Source organism: Mustela erminea, chromosome 7 (assembly GCF_009829155.1).
Source record: "Mustela erminea isolate mMusErm1 chromosome 7, mMusErm1.Pri, whole genome shotgun sequence".
NCBI classification, from domain to species: Eukaryota; Metazoa; Chordata; class Mammalia; order Carnivora; family Mustelidae; genus Mustela; species Mustela erminea.
In genome coordinates, this window is record NC_045620.1 from 46,243,441 (window position 1) to 46,258,878 (window position 15,438).

Genomic DNA, 15,438 nt, shown 5'->3' on the forward strand with positions numbered 1-15,438 from the left:
GCAGTGCACAAGAGTTCCCTATTCTCCACATCCTTGCCAACACTTGTTATTTCTTGTCTTTTGATAACAGCCATTCTGACAAGTGTGAGGTGATATCTCAGTGTGGTTTTGATTTGTATTTCCTTAGTGATGTTGAGCCCTTTTTATGTAACATGTGCAAAAGATTAATATTGCTACTATAAAAGTGCCTTCTAACAAATAAGCCAATAGAGAATGGACTGTTTACAAAAGAAATAATGCAAGTAGGTAATAACCACCTGAAAAAGTGTTCATTCCCCAGAAGGATTAGGGATTTGCTAATGAAAACAGCCATTAGAAGCCATTCGTCTCTCCCAGAAAGATTTACATTCTATCTAGAATTGGAAAATAAAGGACTACAAAGGCACATTGTTGATGATGGTATAAAGTGATACAGCTTTTTTGGTCTGAAAATGTTGTACAAGGATACACACACACTCACACACAAACACATTGTCCTGATGGTAGCGTAATTTGTAGTATTGTAAATAATATGAATTCCCATCAATAGGAAAATGCCAGGTAGTTGCTGAAAAGAGTGGGGGAGGGCAAAATTCAGCTGCATTCACAGCCATGAATAGATTTTGCAGGTTGCAAAATCATACAAAATAATCCCATTGTGTGAAAGAAAGAAGGAAGGAAAAGAGAAGCATGTATTTAAACATATAGTTAAAACTTCATCAATCTGTTTATATGCCTGGAAAATTATTTGGAAGGAATCACACCAGTTTCAAAGAATTACCCAGGGAGCAGAATTAAGAGAAATAAAGTGAGGAATTTTCACCTTTTAAATATGGCTGCAATTCTTAGGATTATCTGTTTTTAATATGTTAATCTTGTCTCTCCAGTTATTTAACCCAGGCTCCAGATAACGTCATCTCCTCCTGGTAGCACTTACTATAGTGCTGTTCATCTAAATACTTGACTCCACTTTCTACTTGGTTACATGTTTTTTGATTAGTAAATCTGCTGTAATTTTTATCCTTATTCCTCTATAATATAATGTTAGCCTCTATCCTCCTCTGGCTTTTTACAAGATTTTATTTATCTTTGGTTTTCTACAGTTTGAATTTTACATGCCTCGGTGTAAATTTTTAAGTATTTTTCTTACTTGGTGTTCTTTCAGCTTCCTGAATTTTTAGTTTGCTGTCAGCCATTAATTTGGGAACATTCTTGACCATTATTATTTCAAATGTTTTTTTCTGCTTATTCTCTATTTCTTCTGCCTCTTGTATTCCAATTATGTGTATGTTATATATTTTGAAATTGTCCCACAGTTCTTAGATTGTCTTGTGTTTTTCATTCTTTTTTTTTTTCTTTTTGCCTTTCAGTTTGGGAAGTTTCTGTTGACATCTCTTGAAGCCCATTGAGTAGTTTTGTGGGGTTTTTTTTGAGAAGATTTAATTTATTTGAGATAGAGTGAGAGCAAGAGAGCATGTACAAGCAGGAGGAGAGGGGCAGAAGGAGAGAGAGAAGCAGACTACCCACTGAGAAGGGAGCCCTATTCAGGGCTCTATCCCAGGGCTTTAGCATCATGACTTTAGCTGAAGGCAGACACTTACCTGACTGAGCCACACAGGTGCCCCCACTGAGTCATTTTGATTTCTAGTTTTTCCTTTTAATTCTTAGAGTTTCCATCTCTATCTTATCTTACCTCTGTATTCTTGCTTATTGTCTATTTTTCCCCCATTAGATCTCATAACATATTAGTCACAATTATTTTAAAATCCCTGTCTGATAAAAAAAAAAAAAAATCTGTGCCATGCCCGAGTTGTAGTTCTGATGTTTTCTTCATCTCTTCAGACTGTACTTTTTCTTGTCTTTTAACATGGCTTTTTTTTTTTTTTTTAATAGCCAAACACTATGTGTCAGGTAATAATTATTATATAGGCTTTTAGTGTAAGATTGTAATGTTAATCTGGCTAGGATTTGGGCTGTGTTTAATTTGTAACTGTAGGTGCTGGAGGCTTCAAATTTCTCTAGTGTTCTTTTTTTTTTTTAAGATTTTATTTATTTATTTGAGAGAGAGACAGTGAGAGAGAACATGAGCGAGGAGAAGGTCAGAGGGAGAAGCAGACTCCCCGTGGAGCTGGGAGCCCAATGCAGGACTCGATCCCGGGACTCCGGGATCATGACCTGAGCCGAAGGCAGTTGTCCAACCAACTGAGCCACCCAGGCGTCCCTCTAGTGTTCTTTCTTTTGGCTCTCCTGTTGTTAGAGGGTTTACCTAAGGACTCTTTCTTGAATAGAATCTGGGTCTTGAATCTCTTTTAGCTATCCCACTGTTATTATAATGAAGCCCTGATGGTGTGGTGATAAAGTGTAGGGGGAGGGAATGTTCTATAGTCTTATTACTAAATCTCAGTCTTCTAGTGGGCCTGTGTCCCTCAGTGTGAACTTCAGAAGTGTCTCTTAGCTCCCCACAATTTTTGGTGAGGTGGGAAACCTAGAGAGGGCTGGAGTTGGAGAAATTTTCTTCCTTCAGATTGGCTAGATCCCTGGTAAAGTCCTTCCCCTGGAGAGTGGGCATTTGTAAGGGAATTCCCTGTGTGTATTTTACAATGTCATTTTTCCCCTTCCCCTGCCACAGTCTTGAGGGAATCTTTTTTGGATTTTTACCATAAGAAGTTGGTGGGGATCCCCCTCCCCACCACAAGAAATGTAGACCCCACTAAGCCTAAGCCCCCAAGAGATTATCACTGTAATGTTAGTCTACCCTCAGCCTCCAGAAGTTAATCAAATTTACCATTTAAGGGTCCCTACCAGTTTATGACTCTAACATTTCTGCTCTAGGTAAGCCGATAGCTGTGACACTCTAGGTTTTCCGTCTTGATAGATTTCAAGGTGGCAGACAGCCTTGCACCCTCAGTTTTCTAATGGGTACAAACCATTACTTTTCGATTTGTTCAGTTTTTTGCTTGTCGTAGGATGGAGAGTGATGACATCCAAATTTTTTGCATGTTTGAGGTGAAATGAACTAAACACTTAGTAGCCTCAAAATAAACTATATTGGACTGTAGAATTTTGTAGAATATTAATAGCTTATTTTTTGTTTTGCAAATTGCTAGCTTACATAAAAGTTGTTATTTTTATTTTTTAATTTTTTTACTTTGTTGAGATTTTATTTTATTTGACAGAGAGAGACACAGCAAGAGAGGGAGCACAGGCAGGGGAAGTGGGAAAGGGAGAAGCTGGCTTCCCACTGAGCAGGGAGCCTGATGTGGAGCTTGATCTCAAGATCAATACCTGAATCCAAGGTAGACGCCTAATGACAGAGCCACCCAGATACCCCTATATAAAAGTTTTTAAATGTAAAATTAAAGCCATCTTCAAATATTTAGAGAGTTATATGAAAGATTTTTTTTAAAAGATTTTATTTATTTATTTGAGAGAGAATGAGAGAGAGAGAGCACGAGACAGGGGTCAGAGGGAGAAACAGTCTCCCCACTGAACAGGGAGCCCAATGCAGGACTTGATCCTGGTACTCCAGGATCATGACCTGAGCTGAAGGCTGTCGCTTAACCAACTGAGCCACCCAGGCACCCTGTATATAGGCAGAACTTAATATAAGGAACTTTTAGGAAAATTATTCAACAATGTTGGACATATAGGTTTATGATTTGAACATCCACTTCTAATTGTGAATTGATTTGGGAATGCCAGTAAGTTTTTCCTACTCCCATCTGTGAGTATGTGGAAACAGATGCTAAGTGACAAATCCTCAGGTACTTGCAGTAAAAGAAAAACTGTCTTTGATGAGAGGTGGTCCTACATAGCTACTGATGAGGAGATTTTTTGATTCTCAGTGTATCTTTTAAGCCTCCCAAAGGAGAAAAAGTCTACTCCTTTTTCAAATTTTTGTCTAAATACGGTTTAAATCCATTTACACACTTGTAATGGCAATGGCCTTTGAGGAAGCTGGTATACAGTGTCCTGAACCCCATTCCAGGCTTGCAGCTAAGGGCTAGGCTTGAAACCCCTCTGCAGCAGGATGTTGCAGCAGGATGCCCAGCAGTAGCAATGCCTTCAAAGGAGACCCCAGTGGGCAAACTTGCATGTATGTGTAATGCTTAGCTGTCTTGACATTGCTCACAAGAGTGCCTGTGAAGCAGAAGAGAAAGAAAATGCCTTCGCACAAGCTCCTGTGAAGTGACTTTCCCTTATTTAGGAACTTAGGTTCAGGGAAGAGAGAGGCTCAACATGTCTTAGAGATTTATCTCCATTGCTGGGAAGCTGCTATATGTGGCATGCTGGCTGCAAATACAAAGCTTATGTGTAGCAAGGCGATTTTGTATTGCTTTTGCACTAAAAGCTTTATTGTTAATGAAAAAGAAGGAAAGACCTTGGTTGGTTGTTTTACATCTTAGTGTTTTATTTTGAAGAAACATTCATGTTTCCAAAGGTTAAAAAATAAACCAGGTCTTTAAAAAGTTGTTTTCAAGGGCTAAGAAATATCATTTTGAAATAATAATGTTTTTGAATTATATATAATTCATGGTTTCTGAACTCTCTACAATTCATTGGTTTTTTTCCCCCATTAATGAACCTAAGGTATATTTATGAATACATTTTCACATTTTATTTTCCAGGAACCACTTATGTTGACTTCAATATACTCATTAAAAAACCGAGCACAGAAAATTTAGGTTTTGCCCAAGTCACATTTGACACTGTAGCAGAGTTGATAAGTTTATATAAAGCGATTCTTTCCTAACACTCATAATCTTTTAAAAATTCAAATTAAATTATAATTTATAAACATTAAAGTTCACTCTTTTTAGTGTTTAGTTCTGTGAGCTTTGACAAAGGTGTAGAGTCATGTAACCACCGCCACAATTAAAATATAGAATATTTCCATTAGCCAAAACATTCAGTTGTGTCCTTTCAAAGTTTTAGATTTTACTTTCCGGTCTATAATCCACTTTTAATCCATTTTTGTGAGGATGTGAGGAAGTATGGATGTAGTTATTTACTTTTTTCTTCCTTCCATCATTTCTTCTATCTCTGTCTGTCCTTCCATCTCTCTCTTTTTTCTTTTTCACTTTCAAAAGTGGAAATCCAATTATTCGAGGACCATTTGTTGAATTACTTTTTTGTTTTTGTCAAAGATCAATTCATCTTATAGGTACATGTATAAAATTTCTGAGCTCTCAATTTTATTTCATTAATCTATATGTGGATAAGTCTCATGGATTTTAAATGTATTAGTGTGGGTAAAACCTAACATGGCCATCGTTATCACACTAATTGAGTTGTGACATGCCAAAAAAGTAGAAAGCAAACACACACACACACACACACACACACACACACACACACATATATATATATGTACACATATACATTTGACTTTTAAAAATGTCTTACTGTAACTCATTGACATTTATATTTCCAATCTAAAATACTGAGATTACGTTTGGATCAACACCTTTGGTACTTATACCCTGAAACTAATTATGTTGCCAGTATAATGAAATGAAAAAGTTAACATGTTTAAATCTGTCATGTGAAACTATTTCAGATATCATAGTAAAACCATTTTGCCATCCTGGTTGTCTCTGGTTCCATAATTACTTTTTAGTTTCAAGAAAAATCTGTTTCAATATTAAATGTATTCAAGAGTAAAACATTACTAAGAAATTAGAGATATTTCTTTCTTTGAACTCTTAGTATAGGTCTCTTTGTTTTGTCTAACTTCATCTTGTCTGACCTGAGTTTGAGTTGCAGAGTGTGTATCAAAATTGGTGGGACTCCCAGCTTCTCCCTTGCCTACATTCAAAGCAAGACTTCTTTGGTTCCTCTGACGAGAGTTGTTCCACCAGATATTTTGTTTCTCAGGTACTTCAGGTTCTTCTTCAAGCCCATATTTAGCTGTAGGTAGATTTTGTCTCTATTGTTGGAGGTGATGGGGTACGGGAAGCAAGGGACGGAGTGCCAGCTGCTAGAATCTCTGCTCCCTACACCTCCAGATCTGGGGCTCTAAATCAGTCCCTCATTCCAGGGTGTGGCTGTGGAAGCGAGAGGAATGAGAAGAGTTTTTGTAATTGTTCTTGTTTGTTACCTTGACCCAGACAACCCTGATATGTCCAGTTCTCTTCCCCAGTGACTCCTATTATCTACCATCGATTGGGTCAGCTTTCTATAGTCTTTGAAATGTTCACCTCTGCCATGACACTGGTTGAGCATGGTACTCCCAGACCATAGTTATCTCCCAGTCTATACCATGCACATGGCTGAGGACAAAATTCCGGAAAGCCACAGCTCGGCTTACAGATAGGACAATTCTTTACTGCACCTACTAAGGGTCACACTAGGTTGCCTCCAATATACTATGGTGTTTCCTGCTTACCAGACCTTGGCTCTCTCTCTTTTATTTGACACCTTTCAGAGTGTGCCTCTGAAGGGACTCTGCCTAACACATTTTGACTATTCCCCAAAGGCAAGCCATTGTCATTTACTTAATGCTATTCCCCTCCCTCCTCACCTCCCTTTTTTGAGGGCAGTACAGCCAGGAATAGCTAGTTCAGTGGTGCTAAATGAGAAACATTCTAAGCTTCTTGATTCAGCAACCCAAACTCATTGTGTTCATGGTGCCTTATTTGAAGGGACTGCTGTAATTGGAAGACATCTCCCTGTACCCTTAATGACTCCCCACTTGGAGCAGCAACCAGCTGGGGCCAGAGGAGAAGCTGATTTTACTTGTAGGCTTCATTACTCTGTTTTTCTTTCCAAATGTCAGTCTTCTAGGGAGGCACCTGTGCAAATGATCCCAGGGCTTTTAGTCATGCCTTCCCCTGCCCTCTATTTCAGGGTGTGACTCCCAGAGTCAGCCATTTAAAGACTTGGTATGTCATCTTCTACATTCCTTTATGCATTTTTAAAAAACATACATGGGGTGATACTACACAGACAGTAATCTTTACTCCTATGGCATTTTCCATGTTCATGAAAAGGTATTGTATAGTTACGACATTGATTACTTCACCAGATCTTTACTGACAAATATTCATGTTGCTCTAATTATCAGATACTGCAAGTAGCAGTCCCTGAACATACATGTATGTACATGTTTGTGTACCTGAACAATAATTTTTTTAGGATGCATACTTAGAAGTAAAACTGAGTTTATATTTTGATACACATTGCCCTTTGGGAAAGCAACCCCATTTATGTTGTCACCAGCAGTACATGAGGATCACCTTTTCCCTACACTCTCACCAGCTTTGGACTTTGTTATTTTCTTCATCTGTCTCACATCATACCCATGCCATGGGAAACAGAATATTTTAATATTTTCATTTGCATCTCTTTGATTTTCAGGGGGGTTGAGGATCATTTTGTATACAGCATAGTCATTTGGACTTTTTTCTGTGAATTGTCGGTTCATAATTTTTTCTACTGCAGTGATCATCTTTTCTGTATTGATTTGTAAGAGTTCATTATGTAGTAAATATATTAACTTTGTCTTGTGTATATTTCAGTTTGTCTATTAATTTTGATTCTAGTGTCTTTTACTGGATGACACTTAGAATTTTTATGCAGTCAAATGTGTTGGTATTTTCCTTTGTGACTTCTGGTTTTTCACTCTTTTCCCACTTAAAGATTTTAAAAATATTTTAATGTATTTATTGCTCCTAATGATTTTTTAAAATATTCTTAGCAAGAGAAATTTGTTTTGTTAAGGGAAGGGTTATTAGGATGACTTCCCATGGTGAATGAAGGGTAATATGAAGTCACTTCTTCACAGGTATGGTGAAATAGAATCTTATGAGCACCACAGAAATTGAGTGCAGTCAAGAGCCTAGTTCGATGACATTGGGTATGTCAACAGTTGTTTAAACAATTGCCCCAAATGTTTCATAATTTTTTTTAAAGATTTTATTTATTTATTTGACAGAGAGAGATCACAAGTAGGCAGAGAGGCAGGCAGAGAGAGAGAGAGGGAAGCAGGCTCTCTGCTGAGCAGGGAGCCCGATGCGGGACTCGATCCCAGGACCCTGAGATCATGACCTGAGCCGAAGGCAGCGGCTTAACCCACTGAGCCACCCAGGCGCCCAATGTTTCATAATTTAAATAAAAAATAGAACTTATGTTTCTCTTTTATTAAGTTGAACAAATCTTTTGTTTCCAGCCTTGACCAACTTTATAGTTTTTAGACCAACTAACCAATTGGCTTAGATTTTGCTGTATAAGGGGAAAGAGACCTGGGTAAGCAATATATTATTAATTTCTGTTGTAACCACTCTGAGAAACAGAATGGACACTCTAAAAATTAGTTTCAGATGTTGAGACTGATGACACCACACCACACACACACACACACATCAAGAGGGTATGAAGAGTTTAAGTATCTATACAATACAGGTCTTTAGGGAGAGCAGAGCAGGGCAGGCATCTGAAGAGATCCAAAATGGCTTGAGAGCATAAGGAAAGGAGACTGGCATGACTTTTGTGGTTGGGGATGGAGATGGGGAAATGGTTCCTGTGTGTGGGCAGGAACTTGCTTGGTTTGAATCTTTTGGGGTCAAAGGAGGGAGCACCCAGGATTTCTTATCAGCTTTCCCTAATGTGGGGCAGAGGGGCAGGTTATAGGCAGGGGTGTGACTTACAGGCTTATAGTGGTCAGATTCCTTATTATAACCACTAATCACCAAGCAGTGCATATTCTGAAAGGTGGGAGCACCAGTATATTGAAGAATTTACACTCCCCCTAAAATGCTGGTTTATGTGGAAAGGTATTTATGTACTTGTTAATAACCAGAAACTACAGACTAGCCAACCAAACACCTTTTAAAAAAAAAAATAAGAGTATTTGTGTCAGGAACTGCAGATAATTGTGATGTGGATGTTCATCTCACCTAACCTAAAGCTTCTTGACAGCCCTGACATTTATGTTGGAACAAATTTTAAATGATTTCCTCAGCCACATGGATATACGTGGTATTATACTCCTCTAACGATAATGCCTCAGTCCTAGGTTTTTCCATTATTTGGTGAGTTAGTTACTAATGTCCTATGAATCAGATGTCAGAAATACATTATTCCTACAATACTGAGTATCGAGACACTATGGCTATTTTTCTTTGTAAAAATTCTATTCGATGATATATGATTTTCTCATTTCCTCCTGAAATCATTCCATCATCATCAGTAATTTTATTCTCTCTCTTTAGGCAGCAGTTACTGCCCTTGACTGCTTGCTTTTCAGATTTTCTTTCTTTCTTGGAAACCACTTTCAATAGTACAAATATATATAGCAGAGCATTTACTTCTTAGATATTCCTGCTTTTGTTGAGAGTGTAAGTGGCTATTTGATTTCAGTGGGTTCTTTGACTTAGATTACTTGCATGTATCTTTGTGAATCTCTTTAGTTCTGAGATAAGTTTGGTTTCATGTTCAATACTAATTTTCAGGGCCTGAATGATTGGTTGGGAAAACCAAAGAATCAAATATTACTTATTTTTTCACCACTTAATGCTAAGCTATATAATTAAGTTTTGCCTAGTGTAAAAGCTTGTCATACACCAGGCTCTTGAGTCATAAATTCCATTTGTAGTTAGTTGTTTTCAAAGAGTTAGTATTCTATCTTTTTATGTTTATACTACTATTTTTGAATTCTTTGTTCCATGCTTCCTATGTAGATTTTTATCGAATGTACAAAAATTTGCTCTCTTTTTCAAAGTATTACTCAAACAACTTTCACTGCATGAATCCTTTTTATTCCATTATCCTACTTGTTGGAATTACAAACCAGAGATTACTGAGATCAACAGGAATTTCACAAGATCAAAGTCATGGAATTGAGGGATTCCTTTACTAGACATATTTGGCAAATATAAAAACTGTTAAAATAGAAATCTCAAAAATTAAAAATAAGAAACTAATAGTCTTTGATCCAAGTTTCTTGGAAAATAATGAACACATTTTACTTAAAATAGGGACAATAATTTTCCAATCAAAATAGTAATTTGGTTCCCTGTTCTTTAAATCAGAACCTCATTAGTAAAATGCAAAGGGATTGTGCTATCGGCATTAACATGGATTAGATTTGTTTCTTAAGTCAAATGGAATTAAATCACTAAGCTCTGAACTCAGAAAAATTTCAGCAAGTACTGTACAATCTTGATATAACCTATACTATAATATGACCAAAGTAATCATTATAATCTAACAAAATTACATTCAACATGCCTACACATTAATTATTGAAAGATAACTATAAATTGTTCCCTATGAAAATAAACATACTACTAATTTGATGATGAAATAATGTTATATAGTATAATCATGATGTTATCAGCATAGCTTTCAAGAAAAGGTTAAACTTTAATACAATATGATCCTCTAACATTACTATTTAATGTTCTAATTTGTGCCTCTTTTGTCACAAATATAGGTTTGTGTCTCTTTCTGGATTCTGTTCTCTACCATTGGTCCATTTGTCTTTCCAAGCACTAAACCACACTGTGTTATTTACTGTGACTTTTTAATAAGTTTTGATATCTGATTAAGTCCTCCTATTTTGCTTTTCTTCAATTGTCTTGGCTATTCTTGTCCCTATAATTTTCATAGAAATTTTAGAATCATTCACTAAATGTTGATATCACATACAAATGAATGACTAAAACCCTAAGAAAAAAATCACTAAAAGCCACATGTTTCAGGGGTTCCTACGCTGTTTCACTAACTGGTAACTATGCAATGATAGATGGGAATGTGAGTAGCAAGATACCACATCGGCTGGTGCTTTCTTTTTTTTTTTTAATTTTTAATTTTTTACAAACATATAATATATTTTTATCCCCAGGGGTACAGGTCTGTGAATCGCCCGGTTTACACACTTCACAGCACTCACCAAAGCACATACCCTCCCCAATGTCCATAATCCCACCCCCCTTCTCTCAACCCCCCTCCCCCCAGCAACCCTCAGTTTGTTTTGTGAGATTAAGAGTCACTTATGGTTTGTCTCCCTCCCAATCCCATCTTGTTTCATTTATTCTTCTCCTACCCCCTTAAGCCCCAATGTTGAATCACCACTTCCTCATATCAGGGAGATCATATGATAGTTGTCTTTCTCCAATTGACTTATTTCGCTAAGCATGATACGCTCTAGTTCTATCCACGTTGTCGCAAATGGCAAGATTTCATTTCTTTTGATGGCTGCATAGTATTCCATTGTGTATATATACCACATCTTCTTTATCTATTCATCTGTTGATGGAAATCAGGGTTCTTTCCATAGTTTGGCTATTGTGGACATTGCTGCTATAAACATTCAGGTGCACGTGCCCCTTTGGATCACTACATTTGTATCTTTAGGGTAAATACCCAGTAGTGCTATTGCTGGATCATAGTGTAGTTCTATTTTCAACATTTTGAGGAACCTCCAAGTTCTTTTCCAGAGAGGTTGCACCAGCTTGCATTCCCACCAACAGTGTAGGAGGGTTCCCCTTTCTCCGCATTCTCGCCAGCATCTGTCATTTCCTGACTTGTTAATTTTAGCCATTCTGACTGGTGTGAGGTGATATCTCATTGTGGTTTTGATTTGTATTTCCCTGATGCCGAGTGATATGGAGCACTTTTTCATGTGTTTGTTGGCCATCTGGATGTCTTCTTTGCAGAAATGTCTGTTCATGTCCTCTGCCCATTTCTTGATTGGATTATTTGTTCTTTGGGTGTTGAGTTTGCTAAGTTCTTTATAGATTCTGGACACTAGCCCTTTATCTGATATGTCGTTTGCAAATAACTTCTCCCATTCTGTCAGTTGTCTTTTGGTTTTGTTCACTGTTTCCTTTGCTGTGCAAAAGCTTTTGATCTTGATAAAATCCCAATAGTTCATTTTTGCCCTTGCTTCCTTTGCCTTTGGCGATGTTCCTAAGAAGATGTTGCTGCGGTTGAGGTCAAAGAGGTTGCTGCCTGTGTTCATCTCAAGGATTTTGATGGATTCCTTTCGCACATTGAGGTCCTTCATCCATTTTGAGTCTATTTTCGTGTGTGGTGTAAGGAAATGGTCCAATTTCATTTTTCTGCATGTGGCTGTCCAATTTTCCCAGCACCATTTATTGAAGAGGCTGTCTTTTTTCCATTGGACATTCTTTCCTGCTTTGTCAAGATTAGTTGAGCATAGAGTTGAGGGTCTATTTCTGGGCTTTCTATTCTGTTCCATTGATCTATGTGTCTGTTTTTGTGCCAGTACCATGCTGTCTTGATGATGACAGCTTTGTAATAGAGCTTGAAGTCCGGAATTGTGATGCCACCAACGTTGGCTTTCTTTTTCAATATTCCTTTGGCTATTCGAGGTCTTTTCTGGTTCCATATAAGTTTTAGGATTATTTGTTCCATTTCATTGAAAAATATGGATGGTACTTTGATAGGATTGCATTAAATGTGTACATTGCTTTAGGTAGCATAGACATGTTCACAATATTTATTCTTCCAATCCAGGAGCATGGAACATTTTTCCATTTCTTTGTGTCTTCCTCAATTTCTTTCATGAGTACTTTATAGTTTTCTGAGTATAGATTCTGTGCCTCTTTGGTTAGGTTTATTCCTAGGTATCTTATGGTTTTGGGTGCAATTGTAAATGGGATTGACTCCTTAATTTCTCTTTCTTCTATCTTGTTGTTGGTGAAGAGAAATGCAACTGATTTCTGTGCATTGATTTTATATCCTGACACTTTACTGAATTCCTGTACAAGTTCTAGCAGTTTTGGAGTGAAGTCTTTTGGGTTTTCCCCATATAGTATCATATCATCTGTGAAGAGTGATAGTTTGACTTCTTCTTTGCCAATTTGGATGCCTTTAATTTCCTTTTGTTGTCTGATTGCTGAGGCTAGGACTTCTAGTACTATATTGAATAGCAGTGGTGATAATGGACATCCCTGCCGTGTTCCTGACCTTAGTGGAAAAGCTTTCAGTTTTTCTCCATTGACAATGATATTTGTGGTGGGTTTTTCATGAATGGCTTTGATAATATTGAGGTGTGTGCCCTCTATCCCTACACTTTGAAGAGTTTTGATCAGGAAGGGATGCTGTACTTGGTCAAATGCTTTTTCAGCGTCTATTGAGAGTATCCTAGGTTCTTGTTCTTTCTTTTATTGATGTGTTGTATCACATTGACTGATTTGCGGATGTTGAACCAACCTTGCAGCCCTGGAATAAATCCCACTTGGTCATAGTGAATAATTTTTTAAATGTACTGTTGAATCCTATTGGCTAGTATTTTGGTGAGAATTTTCGCATCTGTGTTCATCAAGGATATTGGTCTATAGCTCTCTTTTTTGGTGGGATCCTTGTCTGGTTTTGGGATCAAGGTGATGCTGGCCTCATAAAATGAGTTTGGAAGTTTTCCTTCCATTTCTATTTTTTGGAACAGTTTCAGGAGAATAGGAATTAATTTTTCTTTAAATGTTTGGTAGAATTCCCCCGGGAAGCCGTCTGGCCCTGGGCTTTTGTTTGTTTGGAGATTTTTACTGACTGTTTCAATCTCCTTACTGGTTATGGGTCTGTTCAGGCTTTCTATTTCTTCCTGGTTCAGTTGTGGTAGTTTATATGTTTCTAGGAATGCATCCATTTCTTCCAGATTGTCAAATTTGTTGGCGTAGAGTTGCTCATAGTATGTTCTTATAATAGTTTGTATTTCTTTGGTGTTAGTTGTGATCTCTCCTCTTTCATTCATGATTTTATTTTTTGGGTCCTTTCTCTTTTCTTTTTGATAAGTCGGGCCAGGGGGTTATCAATTTTATTAATTCTTTCAAAGAACCAGCTCCTAGTTTTGTTTATTTGTTCTATTGTTTTTTTGGTTTCTATTTCATTGATTTCTGCTCTGATCTTTATGATTTCTCTTCTCCTGCTGGGCTTAGGGTTTCTTTCTTGTTCTTTCTCCAGCTCCTTTAGGTGTAGGGTTAGGTTGTGTACCTGAGACCTTTCTTGTTTCTTGAGAAAGGCTTGTACCGCTATATATTTTCCTCTCAGGACTGCCTTTGTTGTGTCCCACAGATTTTGAACCGTTGTATTTTCATTATCATTTGTTTCCATGATTTTTTTCAATTCTTCTTTAATTTCCCGGTTGACCCATTCATTCTTTAGAAGGATGCTGTTTAGTCTCCATGTATTTGGGTTCTTTCCAAACTTCTTCTTGTGGTTGAGTTCTAGCTTCAGAGCATTGTGGTCTGAAAATATGCAGGGAATGATCACAATCTTTGGATACCAGTTGAGTCCTGATTTAGGACCGAGGATGTGATCTATTCTGGAGAATGTTCCATGTGCACTAGAGAAGAATGTGTGTTCTGTTGCTTTGGGATGGAATGTTCTGAATGTATCTGTGATGTCCATCTGGTCCAGTGTGTCGTTTAAGGCCTTTATTTCCTTGTTGATCTTTTGCTTGGATGATCTGTCCATTTCAGTGAGGGGAGTGTTAAAGTCCCCTACTATTATTGTATTATTGTTGATGTGTTTCTTTGATTTTGTTATTAATTGGTTTATACCAACTATTGGCTGCTCCCACGTTGGGGGCGTAGATATTTAAAATTGTTAGATCTTCTTGTTAGACAGACACTTTGAGTATGATATGGTGTCCTTCCTCATTTCTTATTGTAGTCCTTGGCTTAAAATCTCATTGATCTGATATAAGGACTGCCACCCCTGCTTTCTTCTGATGTCCATTAGCATGGTAAATTCTTTTCCACCCCCTCACTTTAAATCTGGAGGTGTCTTCGGGCTTAAAATGAGTTTCTTGGAGGCAACATATAGATGGGTTTTGTTTTTTTTATCCATTCTGATACCCTGTGTCTTTTGATTGGGGCATTTAGCCCATTAACCTTCAGGGTAACTATTGAGAGATATGAATTTAGTGCCATTGTATTGCCTATAAGGTGACTATTACTGTATATTTTCTCTGTTCCTTTCTGATCTACCACTTTAGGTTCTCTCATATGTTTAGAGGACCCCTTTCAATATTTCCTGTAGAGCTGGTTTGGTGTTTGCAAATTCTTTCAGTTTTTGTTTGTCCTGGAAGCTTTTAATCTCTCCTTCTATTTTCAATGATAGCCTAGCTGGATATAGTATTCTTGGCTGCATGTTTTTCTCATTTAGTCCTCTGAATATATCATGCCAGCTCTTTCTGGCCTGCCAGGTCTCTGTGGATAAGTCTGCTGCCATCTAATATTTTTACCATTGTATGTTACAGACTTCTTTTCCCGGGCTGCTTTCAGGATTTTCTCGTTGTCACTAAGGCTTGTAAATTTTACTATTAGGTGACGGAGTGTGGGCCTATTCTTATTGATTTTGAGGGGCGTTCTCTGAACCTCCTGAATTTTGATGCTTGTTCCCTTTGCCATATTGGGGAAATTGTCCCCAGTAATTCTCTCCAGTATATCTTCTGCTCCCCTCTCTGTTTCTTCTTCTTCTGGAATCCCAATT